Source organism: Opisthocomus hoazin, chromosome 4, assembly GCF_030867145.1.
Source record: "Opisthocomus hoazin isolate bOpiHoa1 chromosome 4, bOpiHoa1.hap1, whole genome shotgun sequence".
Classification (NCBI taxonomy): Eukaryota; Metazoa; Chordata; class Aves; order Opisthocomiformes; family Opisthocomidae; genus Opisthocomus; species Opisthocomus hoazin.
The window spans coordinates 80,529,448-80,545,983 of record NC_134417.1 but is presented as its reverse complement, the minus strand read 5'-3'; positions in this window follow the sequence as shown (position 1 = coordinate 80,545,983).

Here is a 16,536-nt window from a genome sequence, read left to right as displayed (position 1 = left end):
GGTACTGATGGACAAAAAGCTGGACATGAGCCAACAATGTGCACTCGCAGCCCAGAAGGCCAACCGTATCCTGGGCTGTACTGAAAGCGGCATGGCCAGCAGGATAAGGGAGGGGATGCTGCCCCTTTAGTCTGCTCTGATGAGACCCCACCTGCAGTCCTACATCCAGCTCTGGGGCCCTCAGCACAAGAAGGACATGGTCCTGTTGGAGCGGGTCTAGAGGAGGGCCACAGAGATGGTGGATGGAAGAGTGGTGGCCCACAGAGGGATGGAACAAATCTGCTGTGGGGAAAGGCTGAGAGAGTTGAGGTTGTTCAACCTGGACAAGAGAAGGCTGTGGGGAGATCTTATAGCAGCCTTTCAGAACTTAAAGGGGGTCTATAGGAAAGATGAGGACAATATTTTTAGCAAGGCCTGTTGTGACAGGACAAGGAGTAATGGCTTTAAACTGAGGGAGTGTAGATTTAGGCTGGATATAAGGAAGAAATTTTTTGCATTGAGGGTGGTGCAACAGTGGAACAGGTTGCCCAGAGAGGTGGTAGATGCCCCATCCATGGAAACATTCAAGGTCAGGTTGGATGGAAGTCTGAGCAATCTGATCTAGTTGAAGATGTCCCTGCTCATTGCAGGAGGCCTGGGCCAGATGACACCTAAAGTTCCCTTCCAACCCAAAGCATTCTATGTATCTATGTGTCTATGATTCTGTGATTCTATGATATTCACCAGATTTTTCACTTCTGTGAAAACTTTGTTTTTCTTTTTTGTTTGGTTTTGTCTACCTTTATTCTCCAGCCTCTGAAACGTATCTTAGCCACTTGGAAATTCATGATAGTAAAGAGCAAAGAGTAAGTGTCTCTAAAGTTGTATGACCCAGAGATGTAATGTTAACTCCTATTCTTACTTTTGCCAGTTTGCACTTGCTCAAAAGGAAAACAGGCACTCTTACAGCAATTTTAAACAGGATTTTATCCATGGTTTTCATACGTATGGTTGCTTTCTGCTTCTTAAACTTCCAGGCTTCTTTAACATTGACATCTGGGAAAAAAAATCACTTTTCCATCTTCCTAAAGCAGACTGTTTGTTCCCTGTTACTCAATGTCATATATACTTTATTACATAAAATATTGCAATTAAGTAGTCTTCTTTGCTTCTATTAGGTGTCTCAGATCCATGGAACCCTTTCTTCCTAGTTGCTTCATGAGTGACATGCTGCCTTTTTTTTTTTATATACAGTTTAGTAATATCTATAATGTAGGGCCAAATACAGCTGTTAATGGTGTAAACATTTTCTGTTTCTATTCATGTTGTAAGTGGGCTGTGCAATGTAACACTGACTGGACCATTTGCAGGCAGCAGGCTGACAAAGAAACCCTAATCACTTGAACCCTACGTAGAAAGCTTAAGTGTGAAAACCCTGTTGAATCATTTGTACAAGAAAGATTTTTAGTAAAAGAGAATAGCTGCCTTAATAAGTTGTGAAATAGCCATAAATTTCGTAATGCATATTTATGTGTCCTTTGAGGCTGATAAGTGTTATGGGAAAGGAGAGAAAGATGGTGGTATCTAAGCAATGTTATTAAAAGGTATTATCCCTGCAAAAAGGCATGTGTTTCAAGTACGCTGGGGGTTGCTTCGGGAGAGATATATATGATTCTCTTGTGTAGAATAGAACATAATGCTTCAAGCTGCTAAGCCACTAAAATGGCATCTTTTCCATAATAAAAAGTATCTATGAGTTTAGGTGCAGGTTAATTAGCAGATTGGACTAAAAAAAAGAAACATAACCACTGGAGGAAATCAGACCATTTCATATGATACACAGTATTTTCTCTCTGGTTTATATGCTTTAAGAGAAAGTTTAGCTAAAGTTAGTCAAAAAGAAAGAAAAAAGGGAGGAATAGGAAAAAATACTCTTCACTAAAATCAGACATAATTTGGTTTCCATCAAAGAAAAATAATTTCAGAGTTTTTCCCTCTTAGTTTTTTCTTGTTTTGGTGAAAGAGAAATCAGAAGACTTAAACTGTTCCAGTTCAGATCAAGCCAAAAAAATATTTTGTTCTGATTTCCATCTTGGCCATTTGTCAAAAACTGTTCATCACTTGTAGTGTATACTAATTATCCCACACCACTGTAGCACAGTGGGGTTCGGGATTTCTCTCAAGAGCCGTGGAGGGTCTGCCTGCCCCAAGAAGGAATGGGCTCCCCACCTAACTCAGCAGCAGGATGGGCAGTGCTGGGTTTGAGATAATGAGCTCTGCTTAGCAGCAGGTTACCATGAGCATGGTGTTTTTCCAGACTTTTGAGGATTCTCAGCTGTAGGTAAAAGCTTGTCTTTCCCTCCTGCCCAAGACCAGCAATGCCTTCTTGGGGCGGAGCACTGGGTCTGTGCCGGGGGAGGGCACCGCAGCCGCCCCATTGCATTGCCTTTCTCTCCTGACATCTGTTTGCATTCACTCTGGATGCTGTTTTCTTCTCCTGAAATAGTGTTTACTTGGCTGTGAAGACAAGCCAGTTGTGTCCATATTCAAAGCCATACTTACCTGAGAGAGTCTGATTTCTACTCAATGTACCCCACGTCATGCATTTCCCAGCTTTGGTAACTGAGAATAAGGTCTTATCCTTCAATTCTCAAAGCATGCAAACCAGGGAATAAATATTTTCCCTCTCTTGAAACAAAAGCTGTTACAGTATTTGTAACTTTTTAAAGTAATGATTAGTGTTTCGAGTCCTGTTCAAAACAGCCAAATGTTAAACATTGTCCATTTCACATCCCGTTCTCTTTGCCAAGTTCTCTACACATGTAATATATATTTAACATTTATGATGAAGAAATTCAGATCTTGAGCAGAAAAAAACAAAAGAAAAATAAATGTAGTGGAGCCCAGTGTCAAGCATCTGATACAACCCTGCAAAGTACCTCAATCCTGGTCCAAGAGATTTCTATCATTATATTTCTGGTCACCTTTTGAAGCAAGAGAGATAACTGCATCAGATTCAATGGCATTTCTGTGAGTTTTGTAAATATGTACCAGGATAAGGTGACCAAATTCTTTCCCACTGGTGACCTAAGACAAGATGAAAATAGCAAGATATTTAAGTGTGGAAGGATTGAGCGTTAATCCTCCACAGCTCTTAGCTGCCCCTACAAATACCTGCTATTTGATACAATAAAGACTCAAAGATCCCAATAAGCGGCATTACAAATGGAGACTGTGGAAGAACGGCTATCTGGATTCAAATGGATAAAATGTTCTATTACAAATTATAATACACATCTGCTGCAATAATTTGTGTCAATCAAATCTTCCTAAAGAAAACAGTCAATATCAAATAAGATTCAGTAGTCAATGGGCCATAATCATTTCTGATGTTGTTCCACCAAGGTTAATGGAGTTGTAAGGGGAATGGGCTTAGCCTTGTATAAATAAAACATAATAGGGAAACAGTATGCCATCTGGAAAATAAATGCAGGAAATAGAGGGAAAATGTTAATTTAACACATCCAGGGTTCCAATTTCTCCTTTGGTATCTGCACTATCTAATGAGCAGCTGCATGAAGTTATTGCTGGTTTTCAGGAAAACAGAATCCTATTTCAGGGCAGCCCACAGGCCCGAGCATTACTACAGCTCTAAAAGGCTCTCTTCCAGTTCATGAATTTCCCTTGATCTTACCGTCCATTCCTGACTTAATAGATTCCTCTTTCCTTCTGTAAAAGGAATGGTGACCCAGGGAAACATTTCTCTTCAATGCACCCTGTGGTTTAGTTTTTTCAGGCATTTCCTAGTCTCCAAAGGAAAATATTTCCCACAGACCTTTTACTCATGCTACAATAACATATTCCCCTACGAGCTCTGAATCATCATTCTTTAAGTATACATTTTCTGATCCCTTTGTTCGGCTTTCCCATAGACTGAAGAAGAGCCTGTAACTTGAAAACTTGCCTTCTTTGACTTTCAGTAATGTTTTTCAATAGACTCACCTAAAATTTGGTGAGTTTCCTTACATCTTATTCTCTGCCACCCTACCCAACACAAATACCTCTTGCGTCTCCCGTGGCAGTTTTTTTCTAAATAATAACAGAACTAATAGCCTTTGTACAGCTATATACACACATATAAAACTCAGAGTTTATGCTTTTAGATATGCTACAGTTGGTGTCTGTTTTATTATTCTCTATTTCTGTAAATTTACTGCTGTATAGGTATGTGTATGTAAATCTGGATACATGCCCAAATAAAATTAGGAAAAAATGAGGTATGCTTAAAAAATTGTATTCAGGTCTTAAGATCTGGAGATTATGTTAATTATCATATTTAACTAGAATCTTACACAGCTCTCTTGCAAAATCTAGTAAAGCATTGAAAAAATAAGTGATTTTGCTGAAATGTTTGGTGATATTAACAAGGAAATTTCAGCTCTGGAGGAACTCTGCAAAAAGGTCCAACCTCTGGATGTGAAATTCCAGAGACTTCAGAGATATTCAATTCTAACAGAATGTTTCTAAAACCTGAGACAAATGGGAGATGTGACAGATAAACTACATTTCTGACACTGTGAAGTGTATTCACTCCAGATAGCTGCACAAGTGTAGGGTGCAGACATCTAAGGCTCAGCTGCTCCTCTGGTGACTCTTATAAGCAACAGAGAGGAATATGCATTTCTCTTTTAGGGAGCAATTCATCTGACCTAGTGTAGCTATCTACTTTATGGTGAGATTGATTTAACCTTAATTCTTATTGACTATATTTCTTAGATATCTGTTGGCTTTAAAGAAATCCATGGTGACCAGCTCAGATTTAATAAAATTAACTCCAACACTGAGTTATTATCCTAGTCTGTCTCATATGTAGAAGAATTATTTTGTAGCAAAAATTGGAATTAAAGACTCAGGAAAGAAGTCTGATGATTCATTAGGTGGATTTTCCCATTAGATTCAGCCTTGACTACATGTTTAGGGAATGTTGTGATGAGGATTGCCTTATTTTCAGTTTAATATTAATCATAGATGCTGAGCACATATTTCCAAAATTGTGAGACAACACTCTTGTAGAAGCAGTTGACATCAATGACTTGGTAAAGGTTTGTCAGAGATTATATTTGAAACAACTGAATCACCCTCTCCCCATTTATATAGGATGGCTATAACACGGCACCTGTTTCCTGTCCTAAGCTATTTTACAGTGTTTTTTCATGGTGCGTGAATCTAAGAGGCTTTCAGAAGTAAAAAGCTAGGGTGTAAGTGCTAAACTTTCTTCACCTTGAGATTTAAGGAAAGTTCACCTCTGATGCTGAAATTTCTTTTTTTTTTCATTTGGCCTGTAAAAAAAAGGATTCTGAAAAATAACAGCAGCCACGTCTCTGTCCTTACCCAAATGACAATTTGGGTCTGAAATTTGATAATCATTCTATTTTTTACAAAGCAGCTTAGTACATTCAAATATTACAAACCTGATCTTGAGTTATTCCAGTTTAAAACCAAGCTGAATTTTATAAATCAAGCTGATCTCTGAGACTCTTGAGAGAGTTGGGTTGGTCTGGATTACATCTGAATTGGTCAAACACAAAAGCTTCCCCTTCTCCAGAATCAGTCACTGTACATGGTGAACATGAACACTATAGAGACAACAACTGGCAGGTGCCCCTTCAACCAGTAGTTATAAATCAATCCTTCAAAAGTCAGAAATACTAGTTTTTCTTTTAAGGCATTTTTCCTGCTAAAGTTAACTCTGTCAAGGATTTTTGCCAGCCTGTATACAGTGGAAAAGAAGCCAAGGCAGCACAACAGGCTTTTCTGAATTATCTGCTTTTTTTACTCCAATGCTGGTTTCTTTATTTCCCCCATGACACTTTCCCTTTGCGGAAGAGAAAAGAGAAGGAAGAGATTTCTAAAGCTATATCTCAGACTTTCTGTTCCCAGTTTCGTTTCCAAGGTAGCTCTGGTTGTAATTTGACTTTGCCACCCAGCCCAAACCCACTCCTGTCGATCTTTTACGGAGGAGGTGCACAGTGCATTTTTCACGTGCCATACGACACGGTGCTGTACCAGCCAGGAGACACTGACCGAGCACGCATCTGACGCTGGACCTGTGATACATTTATTTCTTCACTAATTATCAATGGATAGTGTGCCTGGGTAAGCATTATACAGACCTCAGCAATTAAAGATCATCTTGCTTCCCAGCTATACACAGATGAGTAAAAACAGGAAAGCAAAAGAAAAGAAAAAAAAAAAGATAAAAGAAAAACAATGAAGAAAACTGAAATGGAAGTCTCCGTGCACATAAATGCTGCATTCCCGTACAGTCAGACCGCATTGTAATTAGAGGGTCCAATTATCACCCTTTACCCTTTCTAGGTTCATTTCTGACTAGCCACACCAACGTCACAAGAAGCCACAGGCTTTCTTAGACAGCAATTAAGGTGCAGAGCTAACATTCTTTTCTGCTGATATCGAAGACTTTTTACTTTGGCCTGACAAATGCATACAGGACTGTGTCCAGAAACCTCACTTTAACAAAAACTACAAAACTTACTTCAGCTCACTTACATAATTACTAACTGAGTATTTCTTACAGACATAGTTTAACACATTAGAATAAAATTCTTACTGGCTGCAGAAATATTTTTCTTCAAAATCACACCATTGCTTATTATCATATTACCATGGTTATGTTGCAGTTACCACCGAGGATTACAAATCATTGCTAACGATTCTAGCAAACAACCCAAACATATAACATTATCAAAACCAAAATGTGTTGAGGTCTGTTTTTTTCTTTTTTTAACCAACAAACAAGATTATGGCAACCCTCTGGGTAATAGGATACTTTCTATATATCAAGGACCTTACAGTGCAGTTCAAAAGTATCATCGGTGTGAATTTTACCTACCTGCATTTTCACACACCTAAGACATCCCAACTCAGACAGCAGCAATAATGAGTAATTTATTACCGAACAGCTGAACTATGTGCTGGAGGTGTGTAGGTAATAAGGGAAACCTCACACTGCTGAAGTTACAAGTGTCCTATACACCAGTGTTCTTTTTCCTGCTTACTCCTTATGGCAACTTCTTGCCAGAGAAATAGCAACACTCCATAGAAGGCAACTCGGTTGTGGAGAGGCTCCCAACACTGCTCTCAAGTCACCTGGGAGCAGACACTGAGGATGGCCTGGAGACCTTGGCACACACCAGAGACACATGCATCTCCCCAGTACTGGGCCCTTCTGCACCAATATGGCACTAGAAGAGCTCCAGTCCTCAGTACTCATGCGTCGACCTCACATCCCTCACTGGTCCAGTTCTGCTGAATTCAACAATTAATGTCATCAGCTAGTAACTCCTGTATGTAATTTTAGTGTAGATAACACCAGATGGAAAAGTCTGTTATCCAAAGATCATTAGGATAGGTTTTAGGGACTTCACCCTTGTGCAGTTTGTTCATTTTCACTCTCCTCCTGCTAAGTATGGCAGGCTTTAAGGTCTGACTCCCTTTGATGGAGAGAGTTAAAGCCATCACTGGGACGTCCAGGGAAGAGGGAGAACTACAAAACCCACTGAATGGTTGTGTTGTGTCCAGTAATAACAGGATGAGCTAAATTTCTGATCCTTCTTTCAGATACTTTTCTGAGTTATGCTGGTATTTGAGAAAATCCTCTCAGTTTGACGTGGTTCCTATGTCAACACTTTTGGGAAGGAAAAGTTTACCATGCTTGGAGAGAACTAGGCTACAGGTATGGAATAATGTGTGAAGTTGTTTCATCTTCTCTATTCTAGGTTAGTTCTTCTCATCCTTTGAAAAACAGAAGTATCCAAACATTCCACTACCTGGGCAGTGTGAACACATGGACTTCCAGCACCGATGTGTCACCTCTGAAGTGTTGCTTCTGTACAATATGGTAAATAAATGGAATCCAGTGTGTATATAAATTCTTTTAAATAGTTAAAGCAGGGCAAAGCACATGTGATCCGCTCGTACAAAGAAAATTAAATTGGTTTTGTAAAAGCCTGCTCCTTCCCAGAAAGGACTGGAAAGACCGCGTTGTTTAATAGATCTATTTTTGCAGTTAGTATTACTTTGATACTTCCCAAGAGGTGCTTATCCAGCCAGATCCAGATAACCTGGAGTTTGAGTCGCAGGCACAGTTTTTAGGGAGAGTGAGATTTGACTGTCTGCCTCCACACCTCATGCTTTGCAGTAAAAGCTGAAACAATCCCATAAGGACTGCTTTTCACATAACCCAAACTGAAATGAGCATGTTACACAGGGGTAGGTAACAATTTATTTTGAGCCTGCTGTGTCATTCAGGCTTACCCATATAACCAGCGGTCTTGGCAGTAAGTCACAGTGGCAGCTTCTTAGGTTAGAGAAACCTCACTCAAGTATCTAAATGCAATCAATGTTTTAGATCCAAAGAACCAATACTAAATAATCCCTTCTTTTTTCTCAGCCATGTTTTCATTTGATTAATTAACTTTACTTTCTTTTGATTTGTTTGCACAAGACAGAAAACTTTAAACAAAGTCCTCCACCGAGCAGGGCTACTGATGTTAAAAGGGAAAGGAAACAGCTTAGAATTTTCTACAGAGAAGTTCAGAAAGAAATGGCTGAAATAAAGCACTGAGCTAACTGTACTTTTTTAAAGGTGACATTAACATCTTTCAAATTTCTTATCATTTTAGGACCGCTGGGAAGCTCTAACTATTAGCTGTGAGCCAAACACCAGTTACCATTTTTTTTAACATGTAAGCAACACCTCCAGCCCTGCGTGCTGCCTTCCCAGCCAGTGCACAGCTGCATAGCTGGGCTGTTCTCCGGCCATCGGCTGGGACAAACAGCATGGCTTCCCCAGCCCCAGCCAGGAGCTGGTGGTCACCCACAGCCAGGTCTGACTTACTGGGCAAGAGGTAGGGGCCCCAAAATGCTGTGCTGATACTAAAGGTGATCTAAGAAATCCCAGGTACTGGCATTAGGGCAAACAAATCTTGCTTTGATTGTTCAACTTTGTGTTCTCTCTTGGCCCTAAAAGCGTCAGTTGTAAATATTTTATGTTTTTTAGAGAAGACTGGTTTTAGCTCTGGTGCTGGCATTCATAAATGCGTCACAACAATCAAGATGTAATGCTACCTCACAGGTAAACTTTACATAATAGTAAATGTCAGAGTTTGAGTTCAGTCTCTCAGAATATTCCTCAATAGTTTATGATCAGCTACAAATAAAGCAGATTATTTGGAGGGGGAAAGGTTTGAAGTTATACACCATATTGTCACCTCCTAATTAAAATAATTGCTTGCACATTTTTTAGAGTTTTCTTGCACTGTCTTCTGCTGACATTTATTGCTAGAACAAATAAACAAAAATGTTAGGCTTCTCTTTACTTCTAAGTGCATTGTTTATCCAGGAAAGAAATTCTAGCATCCCATTTTATATGGAATCAGTCAATTGCTTCAAACATCAGCTTTGGAGTTGATTACTTCCAAAGGCCTATCAAAGATTTTTCTTTCAAGTCTTCAGAACCAGTTTATCAAGGACAAGGAGTAAATGTTTTCTATCACCTCTTGACTAAGGTTTATTTACTTATTTAACTGTCTGTCCACTGCAATTGCCCCATGAAGAGTTTATATAATGTGGAATATGGTAGTGTTGGATTATGGATTATCTAAGTTTCAGTTAAATTAGGTAGAAGCACTTAATAAATAAAATGGACAGTGACAGAAATATAATGTCTGGAGAAAGAAGATTTTCATTGCTTACTCAATGAAAATTTGATAGCATGAAAAGGTGTAGGCAATCGGAAGCATTTCCAGAAGCTTTAAGCGATATATGATCAAACATACATGAATTTTAAATGCTCAGGACTCAATTTTGAACTAAAATCTAGGCAAAGAACAAGTATACCAAGTTGTCCCATATTCAGAGTGGAAATCTTTCTTGAAAGAACGGTGCCTGATTGATTAGGACTGTTCAGAAGTGCTGACTTAGGAAGGGCTGAAGAAGCTAAAATAAGCAATTTGACAAAAAATGGAGTTACAATTTAACTTCTAACATGAACAAGATTTCCTAAAAACACAGAGCAGTGGACACCAGCAACTCCTCAGAAGTATTTTAAGGTAATTAAAAGATGCCTTTCACATTACAAAAGTCTCTGTGAGGGGCTTGGTAAACTACTTTATGCATATGAACAGAGATCGAGGATAAAATTCAAATAATAAAACTTATTTTGGAGGCACAGCTTGATACTTATGAAATATTTTTCTATCTGTTTAATATCATCAGTTTTTTTTCTAACTTTAATATACTTGAATAATGCTCTCTTGTACAACCATGTAATGCTACTGATTTCAGGGGAATACTCTGACGTGGTTGGTTCATATTAAACTTGTTGTGGGTTTGCGTGGCAAGGTTTTTGTAGCAGGGTGGTGTTGGCGTGGGTTACGGATCCATTGTAATGATGTCACCCAAATGTGAATATTGATTGTTCAACCTTTATTAGTCATCAAAACAAGGTTTATATCGCAAAGCAATTACAGCATATGATTGGTTAGACCCCTAACCATATATAGGCAAAACTACTGCAACTCGCTGTGATTGGTGCAGAGCTGCATCTCGATGCGGAAGCAGTGCTGTGGCAGGAAACAACAGTGTGGCAGGAAGTGACAGTGCGGCAGGAAACAGCGATAGGATGGTCCCCCTGCTCCAGTGTCCCGAGCTCGTCGCTGTACCTTCCCAACCGGGTTCCGTGTTCACCACTCTCAAGGCTCACCTCCGGATCGGAACCTGGGTCGCTCAAAGGCACCAAGCTATGTCCCCTCTCGTCCAGCCAGGACTCCACAATTCCCCCTTCTTGTTTATGAGCAAGCCAGGTATGCTTCATCATCTTGGAGAGAGCCTTTTTAAGACAGCTAAAGCAAATACATATTATAATTCCAACAGCAAGTAACACGATACATATGCGCAAAATTTTTACAATTAAACTTTTAAGCCAAGCAGGCAGATTACCAAAGAGCGAGGTGAGCAACTCATCAAAAAATCCCTGGTTTTGTTGTATTTGATTGGCGTGCTGTTCGAGCCATTGTAATTGCTTGTGGATGGACTTCAACTGCTCACCTGAATCTCCTTTGTACATCTGCCTGCACTATAATTAGCAAAATGAGTAACATTGTAGCTAGGTACCCCTATTAGACAGGTGTGGAAAGGTTCTGTTGCGGAAGCAAGAGACAGACAAAATGCTGATTGGCCCATTTTGTTAGCCCAGGTAACCCATAGGTTTTATCGGGGCTCAATGCAGTAAAGGGGTTTCTTCACCTACTATAATCTGACAGCATTTAAAGAGCGCGGCTAACAGGGTAACCACTCTTTTTCCTGCCATTCCCTTCAAAGCTGATGTAAGCATCGCACTCTCGTCTTTCCCCCTCTGCTTTGGGGACGGCCCAAACAGCACGCACTAACTTACTTGGTTTTACTAAAAAAAAACTACTTACCCATACGGTTTTAGCTCTCCGGTTTGTTAACCTTACCCACTTCGAGCGGCTTCCCTCTGTCTTGAGCTTTGTAACATTTAAAATGCGAGCTACGCTGCGCCCTATTAAAGGCACTGATCACACCGATGCTTTGCAAGCGATATTCGCCGCCGCCACTATTGTTGGCAAGTGTAACAAGTACGTAAAACCCGAGGCTTACAGATCTTACAAAACATCACAGTTGGTATCGGTGACAAATACCTCCTGGTAACCACTCATATCCTCTTCCTTCTATTCAAGTTATTTCTACTTGATTGCTCTGTTCGTGAGAGTCTGCTTGTTGCTCCTTGGCTAACTTGTCTTGTTGATTCAAAGCAGGCTTCACGGCTTGGCTAGGCACCCAGACTGGACCGCGATCTGTGGAAACACACATATACCCTCGACTGTCAAATATCACTGGTATGGGTCCAGCCCACTCTCCAGTAGTCGGGTCTCTATAGATCACTTTAAACCGCGGTAAAGTCATTGCAGTATTGAATTTTAAGTTCTGGTGATGCACCACAACAGGCGGTGCCTCCTGATCACCCATAAGGCAAAAATAGTTCAAAGTAAAAAGAACTCGATGCAATCTCGGTTGCGCTTCTGTTTCAACCCCTCACTGTTTATCTAAGCAGTCTTTCAGCACACGATGAGTGCGCTCTATGAGGCCTTGCCCTGTCAGAGAATGTGCCGTTCCCATGGTGTGCTTAATTCCCCACGTCAACAAGAATGATTTCAGCTTTTGGCTGACATACGCAGGTCCATTATCGGTCTTAATTTCTTCAGGGACCCCCAGTACTGCGAAACACGAAAGCAGATGCCTACAAACATGTTGCGCCTTCTCCCCAGGTAAAGCAGTGGCCCATATCATTTTCGAAAAGGTGTCTATTGTGACATGCACGTACTTCAGTCGCTCAAATTCGGAGAAGTGCGTGACGTCCATCTGCCATAGCGCAAGTGCCTGTCGCCCTTTTGGATTTACCCCTTGGCCTATACCTGGTCCCTGGTTTCCACACTTAGGACAGGCCCGTACAATATAACAAGCCTCATTCTCTGTCCGCCCAAATTGCCTTCGCAGACCTCTTGCATTTTGGTGAAATTTCTCATGACTCTGTCTGGCCTGCTGAAACTTGTCTACTGGAGGCATAGGGCCTGCGGGACTAAGTTGTCAGCAATTTGATTGCCATGTCCTAGTCCCAGATCCCATTGGTGGCTACGTACATGAATGACGCAACAAGGTACGGCCCGTTGAGACAGTACGGTCCGCAACTGGATAAACAGCTTGCCTAATCTCTGGGGTTGACTGCCTCCCTAAGCAAGGCATCCGGTATTCGAGGCACTATCCCGGCTACATAAAGGGAGTCAGTTACAACATTTAAAGGCTCATTTAGCCAATTAGTTAAAGCCCAGACCACGACAGTCAGCTCTAAAATTTGCAGAGAATCTCCATCCTGTCCTTGTATCATATGATGACACCACTGGCCCCCTTCTTGCCAAACACAAACTGCCTTACGCAGCCTCCTGCCTGCATCTGTATATACTGTAATTCCTTCGGTCAGCGGTTCCTTCTGAACTCTGGACTTCTCAAGCCATAGATTACGCTTCAAGAACAGCCACAGTCTCCCTTTCAGCTGTCAGGAATGTATCCTCCCACCATAGCCTAATAGGGCTTCCCGTATGGGTAGGGCATGCCTCAACCACCATTCCAAATCTGCTGCTTTGACCGGTATACTGATATCCTGCGGCTCTTCCCCTGCTATTTCCACTATCCTCGTCCTATCTTTTCTGATTAGCTCTCCCACAGCTTCTGATCGTGTCTGTGTACTAGTCTTCGGCTGCACACTTAAAAACACCCATTCTAGTACGTAAAATGGATCATCATCCCTAATAGGCTTGTCAGTGTCAAAATCAGGACTATTCAACGATACTGTACAGGAATGAGTCTCCCCCTTCTTGGTTTGCCTCCGACAAACAAGAGCATATGGTGACTCGGCAGGGTTACAAATAAGCAAGGAAACAGGTAGGGTTAGCAGTCGCCTAGCAGTCCAGGCTGTTTGAAGCTTCTGTACGATGTGTTGCAAAGCTGTTTGCTGCGTCTGTGATAGGGTGAATGCTGTGCTGGGATGCGAGCCATATAGTAGTAATGTCAATGGTGCAATGTCAGCATTGGAAATACCAGCACAGTTGCGCACCCACTGGATATCTCCAAGTAAGGTCTGTACATCAGTCAATGTGCGCAAATTTGTCGCTAGCTCCACCTTTTGTGGTTGGATCTTAGCGTCAGAGATGCGCCACCCCAAATACTTCCATGGTGCAGATCACTGAACCTTTTCTGGGGCCACAACAAGGCCCTTGCTGGCTAAAACAGTACTCGACTGCGTCAAGGAATCGTCATTGAACGCTTCCTGTCGACAGCAGAGGATGTCATCCATATAATGATAAATGATCGTATTTGGCCATTTCTCCCTGAGTGGAGCTAAGGCCCAAGCCACATAAAGTTGACACAGCGTGGGTGAGTTTCTCATGCCTTGTGGCAAGACAACCCACTCATATCGCTCTGAAGGTGTTGCTTTGTTGGTTACCGGTATCGAAAAGGCAAACCGCTGAGTGTCTCGCGGATGTAAAGGTATAGTGAAAAAACAGTTTTTTAGATCAACAATGATTACATGCCAGCCCGATGGAAGCATAGCGGGTGATGGCATTCCAGGTTGTACGGCTCCCATGGGTTGCATTTGCTCATTAATCTTACGTAGGTCGTGTAAGAGGCGCCATTTGCCGCTCTTTTTCGGAGTGACGAAAATGAGGGTATTCCATGGGCTGACTGAAGGCTTGATGTGGCCTGCAGCGAGTTGCTCTGCCACCAATTGCCTTGTTATTTGCAGTCACTTTTCTGCCATGGGCCACTGGTCAACCCACACGGGTTCGTTGGAAAACCAGGTTAGCGGTGGTTTGGGCGACTGCTCGCCAGTGCCCATAACTAAAAAGGGGTAGTAGTTAGTACAACTCCAATTTGACTCAAAACGTCGCGCCCAATTAGGGCTGCAAGAGTTTCGGGCAGCTGCATGACATAGACCTTTAAACTGACCTCCTGCCCTTCAGGAAAGGTTATTTGCACAGGGTATTGGCTCATCATGGGAGTGGAGTGTCTCCCCACACCTGCGATAGCCGTTGTGGGAACACTTAGTGGCCACTCCTCCGGCCAAACACCCGTACTTACGATTGTGATGTCAGCTCCGGTGTCCAGCATGCAATAGATTTGTACAGATGCATTTTTCTGACTCAACACAACGCGCATATTAGGCCGGTGGTCCATCTTCGTAGCAAAACAAACTGTAGGGTTTCGGTTTTCACGGGAAGTCTTTGCTAAAGAATGGTCGATTGAGCTGCCTGTCACTAGGATCTGCGCTATCTTACTGCCTTTTGGAACAAACAAAGGAGGACAAAGGGTGTGGACCATAATATGAATCTGGTCCACATAGTTTGCATCTATAACCCTAGGAACAATTAGTAGTCCCTTAACGCCGGCAGAAGAACGTCCCACTAAAAGTCCTTTCATTCTGCCATTTAAATTAATCCTTGCCTCGACCACATTGCTAGGGATCTCATGTACCGTCATGTCATTAAGGACGACGTCTATTGTGGTTTCCAAGTCGATTCCCAAGCTGCCTCTGGTTGCAGTTTGAGGCTGTTGTGAAAAACTCTTGCTTTGCCCGGAGGATTAATTTGTTTCCACACCCGGCCTCTGTCCGCACTCCTCCTCTCGTTTCCTGAACATACTTTTGTGGTATGGCTACTCTTTTGACATCTTTCACACCAGACGGCGCTACGGCAGCAGCGTCTGACGTGCCCCTTTTCCCCACATTGATAGCAAATAAGGCGGAATGACGATTGCACCTGCAGAGGACTGTTTTGTTGCACCACAGTTGCAAGTGGTTGGACAACTTCCCTGACTGCGCCTTGCACGGTAGCAGCGACTGTCGCCTGTTGCTTTTGTGCTCCAGCCCTCTCGACCCTGGACAGCATGTCTTCAACTCCTGCCCCTTTCGGCAGACTTGCCAGAAGCTACTTTGTAACCTTATTGGCATTGTCAAAGGCTAACACACGAAACATTTGCTACTTGCTTTCTTCATTTAAATCTGGATGATTCATTAACGCATCCCACAGCCGGTCGATGAAGTTGCTGTAAGTTTCAGTGGCTCCTTGCACTACAGTTACGAAAGGTGGAACGGACAAACCAGGCAGTGCAAGGAAAGCTTCCAGGGCAAGACGTGCCGACAATTGAAGCACATGGGCGGGGAAGGTCAACTGCCGCTCCAGGTTAGCATAAACTCTTTGTCCGGTAAGTATTTCCACCGTTACTCCATAGTAAGGATCTTGCTGGTCCTGATGTCGCATCGCCTCATCCATAGCCCGTTGTGCCCATGCTGCTCCCCACAACAAGAACTGAGTAGGGGTGAGTAACAATCGCATTAAATTTCGACAGTCATACAGACACATCAGGTCAGCGGAGTAAATCCAGGTAACAATTTGTCGAGTGGCCTCAGATCTCACTCCATATTGAGATATGGTATTACGGGCCTGTTGTAAAATCTTCCAGTCATGTGGTTCCCATTTGCCTTGACCATTAACCTGTACCACAGGACAGGCTAACGCCTGAGTACCTCCCATAGTGGTGGCAACTTTGCACTGTCCATCTAGGATGGCATCCCTTATAATACCGCTCTAGTGGGCAGGTGTGATCGATGCTGGAGGCCCAACTAAACATTTCGGAAAGGAAGCCTCATTTTCCCGGTGGGGGGGGTTGGCAATGATTGACATATGCTGTAACTGCGAGCTCATGTCTTGAAGACACTGCAAAACTGACTGCAAAAGATTACACATTGACTTTCCCTGCAATCCACTCTGGCCACCACTAGAAGGAGTCAGGGGTGGAGACGCCTCGCTGGAGGGTGGCAACGGAGGATAGAGAGGAGGGGCTGATATTGTAGGCCGTGCCCCTTCTCCCTCCCCCTCTGGAGGTGGTGCTAGCTGCTCC